The sequence below is a fragment of the Rana temporaria genome, chromosome 7, assembly GCF_905171775.1.
Source record: "Rana temporaria chromosome 7, aRanTem1.1, whole genome shotgun sequence".
NCBI lineage: Eukaryota > Metazoa > Chordata > Amphibia > Anura > Ranidae > Rana > Rana temporaria.
Window position 1 is genome coordinate 198,358,508 of NC_053495.1, and position 22,284 is coordinate 198,380,791.

Genomic DNA, 22,284 nt, shown 5'->3' on the forward strand with positions numbered 1-22,284 from the left:
AGGAGTTAGGGTTCACCTAGTGTGTGTTTACAACTGTAGGGGGGTGTGGCTGTAGGTCTGACGTCATCGATCGAGTCTCCCTTATAAAAAGGATGACACGATCGATGCAGCCGCCACAGTGAAGCACGGGGAAGCCGTGTTTACATACGGCTCTCCCCGTTCTTCAGCTCCGGGGAGCGACCGCGACGGAGCGGCTATAAACGAATAGCCGCGCCGTCGTCCCGGATCGCTACCCGAGGGAATCCGCCCGCCGCACGCAGCGGAGGGGGTCCCGATCGGACCCCCCACCCGCTAGAAGGCAGGGACGTATATATACGTCCTTCTGCCTGTCCGTGCCATTTTGCGGACGTAAATAGTCGTGCGGCGGGCGTTAAAAAAAAAAAAAAGATGTTTTGGTATGTTGGTAGCAATGAGATATTTACTCTCTGTGTGGAAGCAGAGGTCTCTCTGCAGAGGTCTGACACATCTCCCTCACTGAGCCAGAGCTCTCCAATCAGCAGGGAGCATGGGCTCTACTTATTGTAGAGCTATAGGGGTGACTCAGTGGGAGGTGTATAGAACCTCAACAATGAGACCACTGCTTCCACACAGAGAGAGTCGCTCTGCAGAGGTCTGACACAACCCCCCCCCCCCAACTCAGCAAGGACTCTCCAATCAGGGAGGGTGGTCTTTACTCGTTGTAGGGCTAATGGGGGGACTCAGTCGGAGGTGTATATAGCTCTCCAATCAGCAGGGGCTTTACTCATTGTAGAGTTATAGGGGTGACTTGGCAGGAGGCGTATAGAACCTCAGCAAAGAGACCACTGCTTCCACACAGGGAGAGTCTAACACTACTCCCCTCCGCTGAGCTAGCGCTCTCCAATCAGCAGGGAGCATGGGCTGTACTCACTGTAGAGCTATGGGGTGACTCAGCAGGAGGCGTATAGAACCTCAGCAAAGAGACCACTGCTTCCACACAGAGCGAGTCACTCTGCAGAGGTCTGACACTATTCTCCCCCCCCCACCAACTGAGACCGGAATCTCCAATCAGGGAGGATGGTCTTTACTCATTGTAGGGCTAATGGGGGGACTCAGTAGGAGGTGTATATAGTGCTCCAATCAGCAGGGAGCATGGGCTTTACTCATTGTAGAGCTATAGGGGTGACTCAGGAGAAGTCATATAGGACCTCTGCAGAGAGGCCACTGCGTCCACACAGAGAGTCTAACACTACACTGCCTGCTGAGCTAGATCCAGTAGACATCCCGGGTATAATACAATTTGAAAAACCAAAATCATAAATTATAATATAATAAATAATTATAACAAATAATAATATAATTATAATAAAAAATATTCAATAATGTAATCAAATCAAAAACACTGAAATTTGCTCAAGTTGTTCAATTTTATTGTCTGATGACGAATTTCCCCACAAATCGCTATCGCACAATTCTGCAAGTGATTATAATTTATTATCGCTGTTTTCTAGCTGCTCTAAAACCATTTTTGACATAAAGGGACACTTTTGGTTGCTATGGACAATCTACAGTTTGCAGGCAGAAAGAACAGTTTTTATTATATAAAAGTACATGCAGGGCACTGGGCAGACCACTAGGGACAGAGGGGGTGTGTATTTTTTACATACAGTACTGTAAGATTACAGTATACTGTATGTAATGCGTTTATTTCCTTTTTTTGAATTTGGCGACGACCTCCGCCCCCGTGCGTCGTAACGTCGCAGGGAACGGAGCTCGGCGGCACACGGGCACTGTGTGAATCGAGCGAGGACACCGCTCGATCACACAGCGGAGATACATCGCAGGATCCAGGGACAAGGTAAGTAACTTGTGCCTGTGGACGCTGCAAGGCGATCCCGAGTCTGACTCGGGGTTACTGCTTTTGGTTCTGAAATTCCACCCCGAGCCAGACTCGGGAATACAGCTCAGTGAGCATAATCCTCTCCTCCAGAAACATGCTTGTTATCCAAAGCACTTGTATATCAAAGCAAATTTCCCCATAAGAAATAATGGAAACTCAGATATTGTGTTCCAGTACCACTGCTGGTGTATGCAGTACTGTATTTGGCCAGAGGTGCGGGGGGTGCTACTCATGTACAGAGTGTCTCCAACCATTGCCAGCACCCCCCCCCCCCCACCTCTGACCAAATGTGGTACTGCACATCCCAGAGGCTTGAATCTTGTGAGACAACGCTCGCGAATGGAGTCAGATTTAAAAAAAAAACGTTTTTATTAAAAAAAAAAATTGGGGATAGAGTAAGGCTGCATTCACATCTCTGCATTTTTTTTGAATCACGGGCAGATTTGCTGCGATTCTGTCTGCAATTTTAAAGCGCCGATTGACGAATCGCAGAAAGCACATTTGGGATGCCACCTATGTGGCACCTAAAATCGCGGTGCGGTTCTGCCGCACAATACATCGCAGCAAACCCACATCGCATGAAGCATGTCACCCAAAAGTACAGTGCCTATAAAAAGTCTACATACCGCCTGTGAAAATGTTGGGTTTCTGTCATATAAAGAATAAAAAAATGAGACAAAGATAAAAAAAAAATTCCCACCTTTTAACCACTTCCAATTCTGACACTCCTCAGAGCTAAATGTATAAATCATAATTTTTTATTTTTTTTTTGCTAGAAAATGACTCAGAACCCCCAAACATTATATATATATATATATATATATATATATATATATATATATATATATTTTTTTTTTTTTTTTTAGCAGACACCCTAGGGAATAAAATGGCGGTCATTGCAACTTTTTATCTCACACGGTATTTGCGCAATTATTTTTCAAACACCTTTTTTTGGGAAAAATTTTAAAATAACAAAACCGTAAAGTTAGCCCAATTTTTTTATATTGTGAAAGATGATGATATGCCGAGTAAATAGATACCCAACATGTCACGCTTTAAAAATTGCGCACACTCATGGAATGCAAAGGACGTCATATGACAGACCGTTCCTGCCGACGTCATATTATTATGGCTCGGTAGGGAAACTGGTTAAATTAAAATAAAAAAGTGTAAAAAAAATATATAAAAAAAAGTGTAAAAAAAAAAAAAAATTTAGACCCTAAAACATTTTTCTAACATTACATTGTGCTCACTTCCAACATTGACAGTATGCGTATTTTTTTTTTTTTTGCTGTACATACCGTCGTATAGCTTTTTCCCCCCGGCTTCCGGGTAGTGGCTCCCACGGGACTGGGCGTTCCTATGCAGCAGGTAAGTGATTGACGTGAAGACAAAAATTACCCCCCTGTCGCATAAGGAGCGTCACGAGTTGCCGAAAGAAGCCAAACGTCGGCTCGCAGTTCGGCTTCTTTTGGCAACTCGTGACGCTCCTTATGCGACGGGGGAACGTTTTTGTCATCACGTCAATCACTTACCTGCTGCATAGGAACACCCACTCCCACGGGAGCCACTACCTAGAAGACGGGGGGGGGGGGGGGAATAGCTATATGACGGTATGTACAGAAAAAAAAAAAACGCATACTGTCAATCTTGCAAGTGAGCACAATGTAATGTTAGAAAAATGTTTTGGGGTGAACCTCCGCTTTAATTCTTTTATTTGTACACTTTTTTTTTTTTAATTTTTATTTTTTTGTAAACATCCCTTGTAATAGGAATAGTGTGTGACAGGTCCTCTTTATGGAGAGATGGTCAATAATACCCCACATCTCTCCTCCAGGCTGGAAAGCATGAGATCGGGGAAAAAAAATTCACTGAGCCTTCAGTCGCGATTGCGGCTTTGTTTACTTCCTGGTACCCGGGAGTGACATCATAACTTTGCGCCCGGGCCTCTAACAGTCATAGAGTTGACTGGTGACCATCTGGTCACCGGAAATCTCTATCCTCCTCATTCGGTGGCGACAGATTCATTCTCCGGACCTCTGATGGCACGGGAGAGCCGGGAGAAGCACCGGATGGCAGCCGGAGGGGGGGATGTCCCCTCCCGCCGCCTATAAGAACAATCAAGTGGTGGAACCACCGCTATGATCATTCTTATGGTGCGCAGAATCGCCGCCTGAAAAAAAAAAAGGATATCTGAATGATGCCTGTCGCTGCACCCATCATTCAGATATCCCCCACTAAAGTCCTACAGTACGGAAGTGGTTAACCACTTTTTCCATACCGCGCCAATTCTGACACTCCTCTCTACATGTATAAATCATTTTTTTTTGCTAGAAAATTACTCAGAACCCCCAAACATTATATATGTTTTTTTAACAGACACCCTAGGGACCAAAATGGTGGTCATTGCAACATTTTATCTCGTGAGTTATTTGCGCAATTATTTTTCAAACACCTTTTTTTGGGCGAAAAATTTTAAAATAACAAAACAGTAAAGTTAGCCCATTTTTTTTTATATAATGTGAAAGATGATGTTATGCCAAGTAAACAAATACCCAACATGTCACACTTTAAAAATTGTGCACACTCATGGAATGGCGCCAAACTTCGGTACTTAAAAATCTCCATAGGCGACGCAGTAATCGGTGGCTATTTTTAGCTCTGATCGCTGTAAAAAAGTCAATAGTCCCAAAATAGTGTCAAAAGTGTCCGGTCTGCATGCCACAATGTCGCAGTCCCGATAAAAATCACTGATCTCTGCCATTACTAAAAATTTTGTAGACGCTAAAACTTTTGCGCAAACCAATCAATATACACTTATTGCGATTAAAAAAAAAAAAAAATAGAATACATATCGGCCTAAGCTGACAGACATTTTTTTTTTATGTAATTTTTTGGGGGATATTTATTACAGCTAAAAGTAAAAAAATATTGCATTTTTTTTTTTCAAAATTGTCGCTAAGCAGGAACACAAATCTCTGTCTTCCTTCCATTAAACCATCCCCCACCCAGTAAGAAAGCACTCCAAGGGAACACAATTAAGCCTTTGATCGCCCCTGATGTTAACCCCTTCCCTGCCAGTGTCATTAGTACAGTGACCTATGGAGGTTTTAAAGGGTAAAAGTTTGTTGCCATTCTACGAGCGGACGCAATTTTGAAGCGTGACATGTTGGGTATCAATTTACTCGGCGTAACATTATCTTTCACAATATAAAAAAAAATTGGGATAACTTTACTGTTGTCTTATTTTTTTAATTAAAAAAAGTGTACCTTTTCCCCAAAAAAATGTGCTTGTAAGACCGCTGCGCAAATACGGTGTGACAGAAAGTATTGCAACGACCGCCATTTTATTCTCTAGGGTGTTAGAATAAAAAATATCAATAATGTTTGGGGGTTCTAATTAGAGGGAAGGAGATGGCAGTGAAAAAACACATTAGAACTGCTGTTTTTTTGCTACTTGTAATGTAACCTGTAATTCCAACGGCCACCACAAGATGGCCACTCCTAGACTCCTTCTGCAGGCCACAGCTTCCTTCAGTGAAGGCCGCAAAGCCACGGCCTCAATTACCGGCCGGCCCGCGCCGGTAATTGAGGCCGCGGCCTTCTGCTGGCCTCAGCTTCCTTTTGTGAAGGCCGCAAAGCCGCGGCCTCAATTACCGGCGGGCGCGCCCCGCGCCGACCGGTAATTGAGGCCGCGGCTTTGCGGTCTTCTGCAGCCCCAAGCTTCGCCAGGTCACAATTTTTTGTCGTAATTGCGACCTGGCGCCCGGATTTTGTCGAGGCCTGCATTAAGACAGGCATCCTCAAACTACGGCCCTCCAGCTGTTGCAAAACTACTCATCCCATGAGGCATTGTAAGACTCTGACATTCACAGACGTGACTAGGCATGATGGCAATTGTAGTTCCTGAACAACTGGAGGGCCGTAGTTTGAAAACCCATGGTTTAGGATATAAAAGTTGGATCAAAGTCGCACCAAAAGTCGCGATTCCAAGGTCACACTGCAAATGGTGCGACTGTGGAGATGCGCTAATGCGAATGGCACCTAAAGTGTTAAACCTCCTTTTTAAAAATAATCGTCCGGCTCGTCCAGCGTGGGAATGTGCCTGGCTGTGCGATTTCCTTGCGGTGCTGAAATGCTTTGTGGCGCTGAAGATCATTCTTGTTGTAGGTATTTAGTTGTCATGTAATAAAATGCTAATGTCTGCTCTTTAGGTGACAGCTGTGAGATTGAAGGCATTATAAATATTCCTCTCGCTGCGTTTCTAGCTCTGCTAATAACAGCTGGGCATCCAGCTCAGGAACGGGTTTTGGCACGAGCGGTCGAGCGCTTGGCGTGTCTCTTGCGGTGGATGGCGGAGCAGAAGTTTCTTAAGGGCCAGTGACTGGCGCTCCATACATCTGCCTCCAACGCCGACCAATCACTCGGCTTCAAGTCGTTTTTAACCACTTCCATACCGGGGGGCACTTGTACACCTTCCCGCCCAGACCAATTTTCAGCTTTCAGCGCTGTTGCACTTTGAATGACAATTGCGCGGTCGTGCTACACTGTACTCAAACTAAATATTTATCATTTTTTCCCCAACAAATAGAGCTTTCTTTTGGTGGTATTTGATCACCTCTGCGATTTTTATTTTCTGCAAAAAAAATTAAAAAAATTACCGAAAATTTAGAAAAAAAAAGTAATTTTTTTGTTTCTGTTATAAAACATTGTAAAGCGGTTCTCAACCCTAAAGTGAAGTCCCGCTGATCGGAACCCTCCCCCCTCCGGTGTCATATTTGACACCTTTCAGGGGGGAGGGGGGTGCAGATACCTGTCTAAAGACAGGTATTTGCACCCACTTCCGGCCCGGCATTCACGGGCAAAAGACGGGCATTGCGTCACATCCCGTCGCCCCCCTGTTGTGTGCTGGGAACACTCGGCTCCCAGCACACAGCGGGAGCCAATCAGCGGGCGCGGCACGACTCGCGCATGCGCCGTAGGGAACCGGGCAGTGAAGCCGCAGCGCTTCACTTCCTGGTTCCCTCAGCGTGGATGGAGAGGGGAGCAGCAGGGTGACGAGCGATCGCTCGTCATCTGCTGCGGACGGCGCTGGACTCCAGGACAGGTAAGTGTCCTAATATTAAAATTCAGCAGCTGCAGTATTTGTAGCTGCTGGCTTTTAATATTTTTTTGGGGAGGAACATCTGCTTTAAGATCGCAGGGTGGGAGTCGCGATCTCGATTCTTGACACTTAAAGCGGTTGTATACCCGCCACGATTTATATATATATATATTTTTTTTACATCTGAAAGGCAAAAGGCATAATGAGCTAGTATGCACCGCATACTAGCTCATTATGAAATCCTTATCTTGGAACGAGGTGTGCAGAACTTACCTGGTCCACGCCGTGCGAGATGTCATCTTGCCTCGGCGTGTCATCCGGGTATCGCCGCTCCAGCATTGTGATTGGCTGGAGCGGCGATGGCGTCACTCCCGTGCATGCGCGCGGGAGACTTCGGTCCGGCAGATGCTGGGCCTTTAGCCGAGTATCACCGCTGCACATGCGCTGCTACAATCAGCGGCGCTTTGCCAGGGGAATATCTCCTAATCCGTACAGGTCGGATGGTGGTTGGTAGTGCATTCCACAGGCGAGGTCCCTGGACTGCAAATCTTCGATCCCCTTTGGACTTGTATCTGGCTTTGGGTATCTGGAGGAGGTTTTGATTGGTGGATCGCAGAATGCGATTGGGGTTATGGGCTTTTATTTTTTCGCATAGATATTGGGGGGCGTTGCCTTGAATACACTTATGCGTAAGGCAGAGTGCCTTGAAAGTGATTCTGTCTTTTACTGGCAACCAATGAAGGGATCTCAGTGAAGGTGAGATTCATCCCCATGTTTTTTTCCAGTCACTAGTCGGGCGGCCAGGGCCGGCCTTAGGTGTTCAGGCGCCCTGTGCGAGCTAATTCTGTGGCACCCCCCCCCCCCCCCATCTTCACCCCTCGCCCCCAAGACATTGTGCAATTTGCCGCCCCCCTGAAAGTGCCGTCTGGTCCATTGGTACCATCGGGTCCCATGTGATCATGGGGGCAACTGACTGCGACTTACATTCTGCGAGCTGTGATGGCCGCATGGCGCCCCTGTTGCCCATGGCGCTCCGGGGGGGCCGCACAGCTCGCACACCCCAAAGGCCGGCCCTGCGGGCGTCCGTATTTTGAACGACTTGCAGACGAGTGATTTGGGGAGTCCTAGATAGAGGGCATTTGCGTAGTCAAGTCTGGAATTGATGATTGTTCCCACCACGACTGCAATGTCCTCTTTCGGGATAAAGGGCGTGAGTCTGCGTAGTAGGCGCAGCAGATGGTGGGATCCGCTGACTACTGACCCTATTTGTGCATCCATTGTCATGTAGGTATCGAAAATGACTCCGAGACTTTTGACTTTGGTGCTAGGGGCGATCGTGAAAGAAAAAGTCCATAGGAGATATTCCACCAGTGTAAGATCCACAATATCGTGTGACAATCCCTCCACCGCAAGTCTCACTAGGTACTCTCCCCTCCAGTACTGACCCCTGAATTACCAAGGAAGTCAAATAAGCAGAGAAATGGATCGATTCAATCCCCAAAACAAACTTCCTTTCCAGAGATGTTAAAACTTCCACAGAGACGGTTACTGAAAAGCTCCAGGCTCAGTAAGTAGAAAGTATACACCGGGAAGATAGGAGAAAAAAAAGGATCTAAGAGCTCTCCGTTGGGTAATACAGCACAGGCATTTATTAATCACTTCTCTACTTTGGGTGTTTTTCAGATTTGGTGTTTACAAGACTAAAACAGGTTTTTTTTTGCTAGAAAATTACTTAAAACCCACAAACATTATATATTTATTTTTTTCTAACACCCTAGAGAATAAAATGGCGATCATTGCAATACTTTTTGTCACACCATATTTGCGCAGCGGTCCTACAAGCGCACTTTTTTTGGCAAAAAATCACTTTTTTGAATTAAAAAATAAGACAGCAATAAATTTGGGCCAATTTTTTTATATATTGTGAAAGATAATGTTACGCCGAGTAAAATGGTGCCCAACATGTCACGCTTACAAATTGCGCCCGCTCGTGGCATGGCGTCAAACTTTTACCCTTAAAAATCTCCATAGGCGACGTTTAAAAAACTCTATAGGTTGCATTTTTTGAGTTACAGAGGAGGTCTAGGGCTAGAATTATTGCTCTCGCTCTAACGATCGCGGCGATACCTCACTTGTGTCGTTTGAACACCGTTTTCATATGCGGGCGCTACTCGCGTATGCGTTCGCTTCTGCGCATTAGCTCGTCGGGACGGGGCGCTTTAAATTTTTTTTTTTCTTATTTATTTTTATTTATTTTATTATTTTTTACACTGGAAAAAAAAAATGATCACTTGTAAATGTAAACATCCCTTGTAATAGAAAAAAGCATGACAGGTCCTCTTAAATATGAGATCTGGGGTCAAAAAGACCTCACATCTCATATTTAGACTAAAATGAAAAAAAAAAAAAAAAAAAAATTTGAAACTGTCATTTTTTCAAATGACAAAAAAAAAATGTTTCTTTAAGACGCTGGGCGGGATTGACGTTTTGACGTCACTTCCACCCAGCAGAGCTATGGGGACGGGCGAAGGAGATTTTTCCTTCAGTCTCGTCCCCAGTCACCAGACGAACGGTCCCGATCGCCTCCGCCGCTACCGACGGCTACGGTAAGCGGCGGGAGGGGGGGGCCCTCTCCTGCCACCGATAACGGCGATCTTGCGGCGGAGACCGCCGTTATCGTTAACAGAACCGCTGACACTAAAGATTGATACCTTGGTTGTGGCAGCAGCTGCTGCCGTTACCGAGATATCAATCTTTAAAGTTAGGCCGTATAAAGACGTACGGCGGTTTAGAAGTGGTTAAAAAATCAGTCTACTTACAAACATCACGATATAAACAGCATGGGCCACATCCAGAAATAACTTACGGCGGCGTATCTATTGATACGCCGCATAAGTTCTACGATGCGCCGTCGTATCTTTGTTTTGTATCCACAAAACAAGATCCGACTGAATGTGGGCTCGATCCGACTGACGTACGTCTTAGTACGCCGTCGGATCTTAGGTGCATATTTACGCTGGCTGCTAGGTGGCGCTTCCGTTGATTTCCGCGTAGAGTATGCAAATTAGCTAGCTACGCCGATTCTCAAACGTACTTCCGCCCGGTGCATTTTTTTACGTAGTTTACGTAAGGCTTTTTTCGGCGTAACGTTACCCTTGCCTCTATGAGGTGTACGCAATGTTGCGTGTGGACGTCGGGACAGCGTAAAATTTTCCGTCGTTTACGTAAATCATTCGCGAATAGGGCTTTGCATAAGTTATGTTCACGTTGAAAGCATTGACTATTTGCGATGTGATTTCGCGCATTCGCCGTTCGTAAAAAGCGTCAATTACGTGGGGTCATACCAGATTACCATACAACACGCCCACTCCAAGCCTACTTTGAATTACGCGGGCTTACGCCGGCAGATTTACGTTACGCCGGCCCGCATATGGGAGCAAGTTCTTTGTGGATACCCCAGGAGCCACTCTGATTTACGGCGGCGTAGCGCATATGAGATGCGCTACGCCCGCCTAAATATACGCCCGTTTTTGTGGATCTGGCCCCATGTCTGTAGGCTCATTCAGCAGAGCGGGTGACGTCATCAGAAGCAGCCGAACCCCCGTACATGTTACGTTCAATAGAACTTCCTCTGCGGGGCGTGAGTAGTTTTACCAGAACGAGCGCTCCCGTCTCATAACTTCTGAGCATGCGCGGATTTTTCACGTCGTTAAAGCCCACACACGACCATTTTTTACAAACTTAGAAACGACAACGTTAACCACTTCCCGACCTCCGCATGTAAATGTACGTCCACAATATGGCACATACAGGCACATGGGCGTCATTGTACGTCCTTGCCTATTAGCGGGTGGGGGGTCCGATCGGGACCCCCCCCCCGCTACATGCGGAGGTCGGGTCCGCTCTGGGAGCGATCCGGGACTACGGCGCGGCTATTCGTTTATAGCCGCTCCGTCGCGATCGCTCCCCGGAGCTGAAGAACGGGAAGAGCCGTATGTAAACACGGCCTAAAATGAGGAAAAAAAATGTTTTTATATATGTTTTTGGGGGATATTTATTATAACAAAAAGTAAAAAATATTGCATTTTTTTCAAAATTGTCGCTCTATTTTTGTTTAATAGCGCAAAAACTAAAAACCGCAGATGTGATCAAATACCACCAAAAGAATGCTCTATTTGTGGGGAAAAAAGGACGCCAATTTCGTTTGGGAGCCACGTCGCACGACCGCACAATTGTCTGTTAAAGCCACGCAGTCCAGAACTGTAAAAACACCTTGGGTCTTTAGGCTGCATATTGGTCCGGGGCTTAAGTGGTTAAAAACGTAGTGAAAAAATAGAGCATGTTCGGAAAAAAATTGCCGTGTTTTTTTTTTTTTAGAACCTCGAAAATTGCCCTGAAAGCCCACACACGATCGTTTTTAATGACATTAAAAAAAAACGTCATTTTTTAGAACCCGAAACACGGTTGTGTGTACACGGCATAAGGAATACAAATTATTTTTCCTAACCTGCTTGCTAAGAACCTCTCCGAATTCACGAATGATTCCTCTACTATTCTCATTCATTTTCTGTTGAGGCCTCCAGGTGTTGCCAACTTCCATCTGAATGTCTGTGCCCACACTACAGAAGAGGCCAAGAACTGCCTGCTGTCTGTCTGTTCAGGGCATGCTGGTTGTTGTAGTGCCACCAGAGCTTGCTCCAAGTTACGCTTCTGCTACCTGTTCTGTTATCGCTGATATTTGCATCCTCTAACATGGCGCTCACTTTTGTCTCCAGGGTTCGACGAGCGTTGCGTTTGGGAGCTGAGGGACCGCACAGGGTATGTATGTCATAGACCGTCTGCCCACCTTTGTTCCACATGTTATGATTATTATTTTATACACTGATCTGTAATTGCTCCCTCTAGTGATCACCTTTTGCTTTTTTAATTTTTTCGCTATAAAAAAAAAAAGACTGACCATTTTGAACAAAAAAAACAATGGGGTACATTCAGGTAGGGGCGCGCACTGATACGGCAGCGTATCGTATTACGCTACGCCGCCGCAACTTACAGGAGCTAGTGCAGTATTCACAAAGCACTTGCTCCGTAAGTCGCGGCGGCGTAGCGTAAATGGGGCCGGCGTAAGCGTGCGTAATTCAAATGTGGAAGGGGGGGCGTGTTTTATGTAAATGTATGATGACCTGACGTGATTGACGTTTTGTAAGGACGGCGCATGTGCCGTCCGTGTACATATCCCAGTGTGCATTGCTTCCAAGTACGGCGCAACAACGTATTGGTTTCGACGTGAACGTAAATTACGTCCAGCCCTATTCGCGAACGTCTTACGCAAACGACGTAAAAAATTCAAATTTCGACGCGGGAACGACGTCCATACTTAACATTGCGTGCGCCTCCTAATAGCAGCAACAACCTTACACCGAAAAAGCCTAACGTAACCAACGTAAATAAATTGCGCCGGGCGTACGTACGTTTGTGAATCGGCGTATCTAGTTAATTTGCATAATCTACCCCGACCACAACGGAAGCGCTCTTAGCGGCCAGCGTCAGAATGCACCCTAAGATACGACGGCGTAAGAGACTTATGCCAGTCGGATCTTAGGCTAATGTCGGCGTATCTAGCTTTCTGAATACAGAAAGTAGATACGTCGGCGCAGCTTTGGAATTACGCGGCATATCTTTGGATACGCCGGCATAATTCTTTCCTGAATCTACCCCATATGTTTTACCTTCTGCTATAAAAACTATCCAATAAAAAAATCTCGACTTTCTTCATCAATTTAGGCCAATAATACCAGTTAGTGTATATTGATTGGTTTGCACAAAAGTTATAGGCCCGGATTCACAAAGCACTTGCGCCGACGTATCTCCAGATACGCTGAGTAAGTGCAAATACGCGCTGGACTCAGAAACTAAGATACGCCTGAAAATAGGCTTCATCCGACCGACGTAACTTGCCTACGCCGGCGTAGAGTGGGCGCATATTTACGCTGGACGTATTTGGCGCTCCCATTGATTTTTCTATCCACATATGCAAATGAGGGAGATACGCCGATTCACGAACGTACGTCCGTCCGGCAGAAAGTTATGCCCCATAAAGGAGGTGTAACTCAGCAGCAGACATGCAAAGGGCTGCACCAGGGAACACAAGCCGACGTATTTTACGTAGGACGTGAATATGACTAGGCGTAGGTTACGTTCATGCCGTAGGCAGTGATCCGACGTATCTTAGGGAGTAGTTCCGACGTGATTCTGAGCATGCGCACTGGGATGCGTCCACGGAACGGCGCATGCGCCGTTCGTTATATATGTATCTGTCTGGCGCTCAGCCCATCATTTGCATGGGGTCACGCCTCATTTGCATGGCTCACGCCCACTTCCACCTACGCCGGCTTACGCCTAGGAAACCCAGCGTAGTTTTGGCAGCACTGGCTTTGTGAATTCAGCGCTTGCCTCTCTGCCCTGCGTCTGTGTAGCGTACAGGAGATGCGCTACGGCGGAATAAATGTGCGCCGCTGTCTGTGAATCCGGGCCATAGCGTCTACAAACTAGGGGATATTATTTTATTTTTATTTATTTTTTTACTAGTAATGGCGGCGATCAGCAACTTATAGCGGGACTGCCGTATTTCGGCGGACAGATCGGGAACACTTTTTGGGGACCAGTGATTAGTGCTAAAAATATACACCAGGGGTGTCAAACTCAATTTCATGGTGGGCCGCATCAGCATTGATTGCCCTCAAAAGCATCGGTTGTATCTGTAAGATTAGATGTCCAGCGCATCCCCTCCCCTTACATTATATGTCAAGAGCCACCCCACCATCGGAATTTGAGTCCCCCCACTCTCCCTTACATCACAGTGCATGCATTGCTTGAAAGCAGAAAGTAAGGGTCTGGAGGAGGACCAGAGGAGGGCTGGAGAGGTGCCTGGGCCACATGAAATGGCCTGGAGTCCTGGATTCGGCCTGCGGGCCTTGTGTTCACCTATTATATACACTGTCACTGTACTAATGACACTGGCCGGGAAGGCATTAACATCAGGGGCAATCAAAGGGTTACATGTGTGCCTAGGTTGTGCTTTTTTCACTGTGTGGGAGGTCCTTTTGACTAGGGGAAGGCATTGATCCATGGTCCTGCTTTGCAGGATCACCCACTTGTGTGTGACAACACAGAATTAATATTCACTATTGTCTTCCTGATTCTCCTCCCAGGCCAATCGGGAAGCGGCCGCGGGTCCTGAGACCCGATTAACCAGGTAGTCTCGGGACCCACTTCCTGTTCAGCCGGCTCCTCCTCGCAAGAGCTTTCCACCTTCATGCGAGCTTGCATGGTGGAAAGCTTTTGCGGGAGCGCTCCCGTGATTCACTCGGCCCCGCCCCCTGCGTCATTGGACGTGATTGACAGCAGCAGCGCAGCCATTGGCTGGCGCTATCAATCCATCCAGCCTAGCCAATCAGTGGCCAGGCTGGGAACCGAAGAGGATCACGGGGACGCGCGCGGGACTTTCGAGGGGTGAGGTAAGTAAAACGGGGGTTCAGGGGGGGCCGGTACCGTCGGATGCATTAAGGTGAAAAAAACATTTACCTTTACAACCCCTTTAAGCGTGAAAGATGACGCAGCAACACAAGACCTCTAGTCACGTCAGCCCTGACCAATATCTCAACTGATGCTCGTTACCATCTCCTTACTATTAGAACCCACATTTCCGCCCATAGCTGGCATGAGAGGGCCATCATCTACTATACCATGATACATTTGGCACCACGGCGGATCCATTTGGCACCTGCCCGACGCTGTGACGGTATCTACAAACATAACAGTGATAGTTCAGTTTTATTTTATACCACTGTAATGACGGCATAATTTATCGAAGCAGTGCTATTTTTATGGCTTAATTACGGGAGATTAGCCGAGGTAAACAATTATGGTGTCCGCATAAAAATGCCTGCCTGGGTTCCATCTCCCGTCCGCACATTCTAATCTGCTCGATGTAACATTATCATAATTCCATATTGTTTCGAGTGGTGGTCGATGACAAGACGGCTGCTGGGGTAATTACACTGCTCAGAGCTGACAAATGACTCCCCTTCAACTTCTAACGCATTCTATTTGCAAAATGACTACGGGGCGCACAGAAATACACTTGTCTTTTCGGTTATTATGTGTCTGTCCTGTCGACAGCCCTTAAATCCAACATGATGAACCCCCCCCCCCCCACCACCACCTTCCTCAATGTAAGGCAGGGTATGCTCGCTATGTCAGGCTACTAATACAATCTAGATTGATTAAAAAACAGAGGCAGATGCAAAGTTGCTGGATCCTGTTTTGCCGACAATTTAACTCTTTGGAACTGCAAAGGTAGGAGATATTTTAAAAGAGATTCTGTTGCCAGAGCATTACCGGGAAAAAGCCAACCCAATACACCAACCCCACAAAAAAAAATAAAAGTCACTGCCCCTACCTGTAACTGGTCTTCACAGCAAGGAGCAACCCCCTTGAGAGAGAGAGGGAGAGAGAGAAAGAGAGAGAGAAAGAGAGAGAGAAAGAGAAAGAGAGAGAGAGAGAAAGAGAGAGAGAGAGAGAGAAAGAGAGAGAGAGAGAGAAAGAGAGAGAGAGAGAGAAAGAGAGAGAGAGAGAGAAAGAGAGAGAGAGAGAGAGAAAGAGAGAGAAAAAAGAGAGAGAGAGAGAGAGAGTGCGGTGTCCCCCTGCAGGAGACAGATGGGAATGCAACAGCAATCAGGGGCCTACTTACTTTAGAAAGGAGGCATACATGTATCCGGGCTGCAGCTCCTTGCTCCGGGGCTGTTGCTTCTCCTCCAGGCCGAACAGGAAGTGGGTCCTGACTGAGACCCGATTGGCCGGGAGTCCTGAGACTCCCTGACCAATCGGGTCTCAGGAACTGCTTCCCGATTGGCCAAGAGGAGAGTCAGGAAGACAATAGCGAATATTAATTTGTTATTGTCACACAAGTGGGTGGGAGACGGACGGATGGGAAGGTGGGGGCCCTCCTTACCTTACTTCAGTGGTCATTAACCCCGTCCTCAGGGCCCACTAACAGGCCAGGTTTGCAAGATAACTGAAATACATCACAGGTGATATCATTTGCTGCTCAGTGATTGCAGCATTCTAGTCTGCATCTCCCCAAGGTAATACATAAAACCCGGCCTGTTAGTGGGCCCTGAGGACAGGAGTTGATGACCACTGCCTTAGATGACACTGTGATCCCCCCTCTTCCTCCCTCCACTGTTCAAATGCTGGATGTGGCTGCGGGTGAGCCGTCCATTAAGACCTTGCTCCTCTTGCGAGGAGGAGCCAAGACACCTGTCGAGGGACCCCAGAAGACGGGGTTCGGGGGAACTCTGTGCAAAACGAGCTGCACAGTGGAGGTAAGTATAACATGTTTGTTATTTTAACCAAAAGAAAAATGTTTTACTTTAGTGTTCCTTTAAAGCAGGGATCCTCAAACTACGGCCCTCCAGCTGTTGTAGAACTACAATGAGGCATTGTAACACACTGACATTCACAGACATGATTAGGCATGATGGGAATTGTAGTTCCTGAACAACTGGAGGGCCAAAGTTTGAAGACCCATGCTTTAAAGCAGTGGCGGCCCATCCATAGGGACGCACGGGCGCCGCCCCCCCTCTCACAGTCACAAAAAAAAAAAAAACGGGCCCTTTAAGAACTTTTATTCGGCTAAAATGTCATTTTGACATTTTAGCCGCAGTTCTGGCGGCCGTCTATAGAGGGCGCTGCAGCGCCACCCCCTCTCGCAAACAAATAACACACATTCGTGCATAAATGCACAAATGTATGTTATTGTTGGTTGCCAGCGCTGCCTGGTCTATTCAGATAACCGGATGCGGGACGCCGGTTACCCGAATAGCGGCAGCTGGTTGGCTGAGGGGAACTGCCTATCAAAGCCAGCGGCTCTGATAGGCTTTTCTCCGGCTCTCAGCTGTCTATACTCTGAGCGCAGGCAATCTGCGCTCATTGTATAAGACAAACGGCCGTTTCAGCCAATCGGGTTCCCGGATTCTGGTTATCAGGAACCTGATTGGCTGAAGCTTCACCACAGCGGCAGAAGACATCGAGGGAGCACATGGAATCCTCAGGTAAGTGCTTTTTACAGGGAAAGGGGCACAGTGACATCATGGGGCACAGTGGTGACAAAGGGCACAGAGGTGACAATTGGCACAGTGGCATCATGGGGCACAGTGGTGACAAAGGGCACAGAGGTGACAATTGGCACAGTGACTGCGTTTGATGGTATGGCACAGTGGTGACAATTGATGGCACAGTGGCTGCGTTTGATGGCATGGCACAGTGGTGACAATTGATGGCACAGTGGCTGCGTTTGATGGCATGGCACAGTGGTGACAATTGATGGCACAGTGGCTGCGTTTGATGGCATGGCACAGTGGTGACAATTGATGGCACAGTTGCTGTTTGATGGCATGGCACAGTGGTGACAATTGATGGCACAGTTGCTGTGTTTGATGGCATGGCACAGTGGTGACAATTGATGGCACAGTTGCTGTGTTTAATGGCATGGCACAGTGGTGACAATTGATGGCACAGTGGCTGCGTTTGATGGCATGGCACAGTGGTGACAATTGATGGCACAGTGGCTGCGTTTGATGGCATGGCACAGTGGTGACAATTGATGGCACAGTTGCTGTTTGATGGCATGGCACAGTGGTGACAATTGATGGCACAGTGGCTGCGTTTGATGGCATGGCACAGTGGTGACAATTGATGGCACAGTTGCTGTGTTTGATGGCATGGCACAGTGGCTGCGTTTGATGGCACAGTGGCTGCATGTGATGGGCACAGTGAGGCTGCAATTTTTTTTTTTCCGTTTGCGCCCCCCCAAAAATTTTGAGCACCAGCCGCCACTGCTTTAAAGTGTATTAAAGGTGACCTCCCCTCAAAAATTGCATTTATTTTTCATGTATTGAGGGACACAGGAATATAGCGCTGGGTTAGACTGCCACCTGCAGGAGGATTGGACACTGGCAAACAGAAAAACTTTAAAGTGGAGGTTCATCCGGAAATGAAAATTTTTAACATTAGATTCATGCTCATTTTGTCAAGGGGAATCGGGTAGGGCTGCGGGACTGGGCGTTCCTATTTGATTGACAGTCTTCCGACGGTCGCATCTATCGCGTCACGATTTTCCGAAAGTAGCCGAACGTCGGTGCGCAGGCGCCATATAGAGCCGCGCCGACGTTCGGCTACTCGTGACGCGATAGATGCGACCGTCGGAAGACTGTCAATCAAATAGGAACGCCCAGTCCCGAATACCATACCTGGAAGCGGCAGCGAAGATCTCTAAAACGGTAAGTACTGCTTCGATTTTAAAAATACTACCCGATTCCCCTTGACAAAATGAGCATCAATCTAATGTTAAAACATTTTTCTAGGGTGAACTCCCGCTTTAAGCCAGCCCCCAGTATAACTCATTCTTCTCTTCCCAGCATACCGTGTGTGTGTGTGTGTGTGTGTGTGTGTGGTTTTTTTTGCTAGTGTAGCACTACCCCCGAAGGAGCTGCTGAGTAATTTTGGGTGGCACGTTACCTCTATCTTCTCGCTGTCCAGGGTGAAGTGAGAGTTTGAATTTCGATGTCCACAAAGTACACTTTCTTATTTATTTGTAGAACTTGGTAGAAAATAAGTTGGAGGGGTGGAAGGGTAGGTAGGTAGGTAGGTTCAGGTGTATAATCACAAATAGGAAACACTCCTGCTTCCAGCAAACAGTTCTCGTCGCCACTCTAGCCAGAGTGGGTATTGCTCACCCGGATAGGTCCCTCTCACTGGCCTAGCAGCCGGGATGGCGCACAGAATAAAGTACAGTCTCTGCCACAGACCTTCCTTTATAAGGAGACACTTTTGGTCCGGAATCCCCTGCCACAGGATTCAGCACCCGGATCTCTCCAGATTAACTTTAGTAGAATTTCAGATCCGACAGGCGACACTGTCAAGCCTCTCGGTGTGCGGTGGATCCTTCAATGAAGTTTCCAGGCCTTCTCCCAAGATACCAGCCTCTTGCACGGTCCTCTCCAGGATTGGTCCTCCCCTGGCTTCCTTCATCAAGTGGCTTCCCCCCCGCAGGACGGACAGCACAGGATCACCTCTGAAAAAGGCAGGCCCCAGTCTGACTACTGGGCCTACCAGGCGAAGCCGCGACCCCGGACCAACGTGGTCCCGGAGCCAGGATTCAGCAACACGCACCCCCAGGCCAGGCGGGCCATGAGGCACCAACAACGGACCCCACGTCAATGGCGTCTGTGAGTACCCCTCACCAGCATGCACAGCGGGCGACCACGCCCACTGATTCGCTGCCGAGGGGGACACCCAATACACCCTTGACTTTGCTGCTGCCACCCTTAGCCCGGGATGGTAATGCCACCCCCATGCGAACAATGGTGGTTAATCCCAGCACAGCCAAGGCTGAAACAGAGGCTAAATTGCCCTCAATCATATCCGTCTGAGCCAAATAACGACTCGGACCCCCTCTAAATTTACAGAAGCGCATGTTCAACAGGAGCAGGGCGCTACATTAGTGTTCAAGGAAGATGGACATATTTTCTTCAGCCCTTCTAAACAATCTCTTTGTGCAATTTTGACTTCGTTTTTGTTTGAACAGAGTGTAGAGAGGTGGCAGCATGGTGTGGCGGTGTAGTGTCACAGTTTGCTGCCTATCCTAGAATGCTGCGGAAGTCACGTGGCGGCCAACTGCGCATGCGCGATGCGTTCCAAACGCAAGTGCGATGCGTTCCAATGGATTTACGACAGTACACACCAGCGAACCCGGCATTCAGGGCGACGTGGATTTAGAGGAAAGTGGCCAGTCGGCCTCACGTCCTCGCTTCGCTCGGACGGCTCGCTCCGCTCGCTCGGCCTCCTGGCTCATTTTTTAACATCCTCCAATCCACGGGGATGTTAAGGAAAGAGCCTGGATGCCGACCGAGGTTTCACTGGCGTGCACTGTCGTGAATGCATTGGAACGCATCGCATTTGCGTTTGGAACGCATCGCACATGCGCAGTTGGCCGCCACGTGACTTCCGGAGCATTCTAGGATAGGCAGCAAACTGTGACAATACAGCGGCAGTAAAAACTCCAGTTGTAGAGAGCAGAACATGTAGTGTATTCTTGTTAACGTTCAGCAACCGGGAACACTCAGAGTGCAACCGCTATGTGTAGCAGAGCAGGTCTCAGGTGTGCCGACAACATGTGTCTTGTGCCCAGCCTAATGCATTAGGGTGTGCACCCTAAAGATCAAACACAAATGCGTGTGTGTGTGGCAGAGCCAGTAAGAGGGAGATCTTTCACATGTTCCTGCTGCTACACAGAGCGATAATACTAATGCGCATGTGGTGATTAGGGTGTGCCTGGGCACACCTGGCACACCCTGTGCGCACGCCTATGCTTGAGGGGCTGAATGCAGCCTGGCTAGCCCATGCACAACTGGAGAGATGTCCAGGAAGGATGGCGTGCCCTTCACCTTATCCTACTCGTCTGGAACCTCTCCCTGCTGCTAACCACTGTCCCTGTCAGACAGGTGGCCAGTCCCTACACTACACACATGTAAAATGCATGCCAGGCCTGAGAGCCAGGGCGTTAAATAGGCGCTGCGTGAATCACATTGGGCAGCAGCATCCAATGGGATGGCTTCCCCAGTGACCCAGGAACCGATAGAGGAACCATGTTTCTTTTGACTTCCCCCTCCAACTGCAATGCTGCTGCGGTAGGGCGCCACCTACAGTGGAGAAAATAAACTGCACCTGCCTACAAGCTTTTGAATTGACTTCAGTCAATGCTTGAGCTGGTCTGGATTGGCCTTTCCTCAGCATGACTTTGGTACCATGACCTTGCTGGACTGAATGTGCAGAGCTAGCCCAAAATATGAACCTCAAGCACTGGGCTCTGCAATCTCCATGATTAAGCCCCGGGGGCAGGGAGAAACACGTTGAATGAAGAAATTCTTCGGGGTGGCTTCACTTCCAAAAATCCTTTTTTATTGAAGCTTCATATGACACGTGGTTGACAGATGGAGCAGGGGACAAAGAGGTAGACGCGTTTTGCGCAAATGTTAGTGCTTAGTCAAATGACTAAGTCTCTAGTGAGTGGATAGGCTGCATTCTCGGTAATGTCACTGGTCTCTAGTGAATGGATAGGCTGCATTCTCGGTAATGTCACCAGTCTCTAGTGAATGGCTAGGCTGTATTCTCAGTGATGTCACTGGACACTTGAATAGACATTGCTGTGCCTATAGAATGTACAGGTTTGGGGTAGTTATGGATTTTTTTTTTATAGTCTGAAAATAATAACTTTCTGTATCCACAGAATTCCAGTGCCTATTCTCCCCTCACCGGGACTCGTCAAATGAGCCCCTCGCAGGATACAGAGCGGAAAGGTCGACAGCCTGTCGGGAAGAAAAGGAGACAAGGTGGGTGTTTTGTTCTATGATGACCTCTGCTCTGAGCCACCCACCGCCGACACACGGAGAACGGCGTTCACCGAACTCCATGTCTGAAATATCCAAAGGCACACACAGTTAAAGGAGAACTCCACTAAATTGCATTTGTATCTGTGTCCATATAACCTCATTATCACTTTAACCACATAACCCCCGGACCATTATGCAGCAAAAGGACCAGGCCCCTTTTTGCGATTCGGCACTGCGTCGTGTGACGTGGCTCCCAAACTAAATTGACGTTTTTTTCCCCCCCACAAATAGAGCTTTCTTTTGGTGGTATTTGATCATCTCTGCGGTTTTTATTTTTTTGCGCTATAATCAAAAATAGAGCGATAATTTTTAAAAATATTTAATATTTTTTACTTTTTGCTATAATAAATATCCCCAAAAAATATATAAAAAAACTTATTTTTTTCCTCAGTTTAGGCCGATACGTATTCTTTTACATATTTTTGGTAAAAAAAAATCAATAAGCGTTTGATTGGTTTGCGCAAAGCTTATAGCGTTTACAAATTAGGGGATAATTTTATGGCATTTTTATTAATATTTTTTTTATTTTTTTACTACTAATGGCGGCGATCAGCAATTTTTATCGTGACTGCGACATTATGGCGGACACTTCGGACACTTTTGACACATTTTTGGGACCATTGTCATTTTCACAGCGATCATTGCTATAAAAATGCACTGTTACTGTGAAAATAGCAGTGAAGGGGTTAACCTCTAGGGGGGCGCTGTAGGGGTTAAGTGTGCCCTAATGTGTGATTCTTACTGTGTGGGGGCATGGCTTGGCGTGTGACGTCACTGATCTTCGTTCCCTATGACAGGGAACAGACGATCAC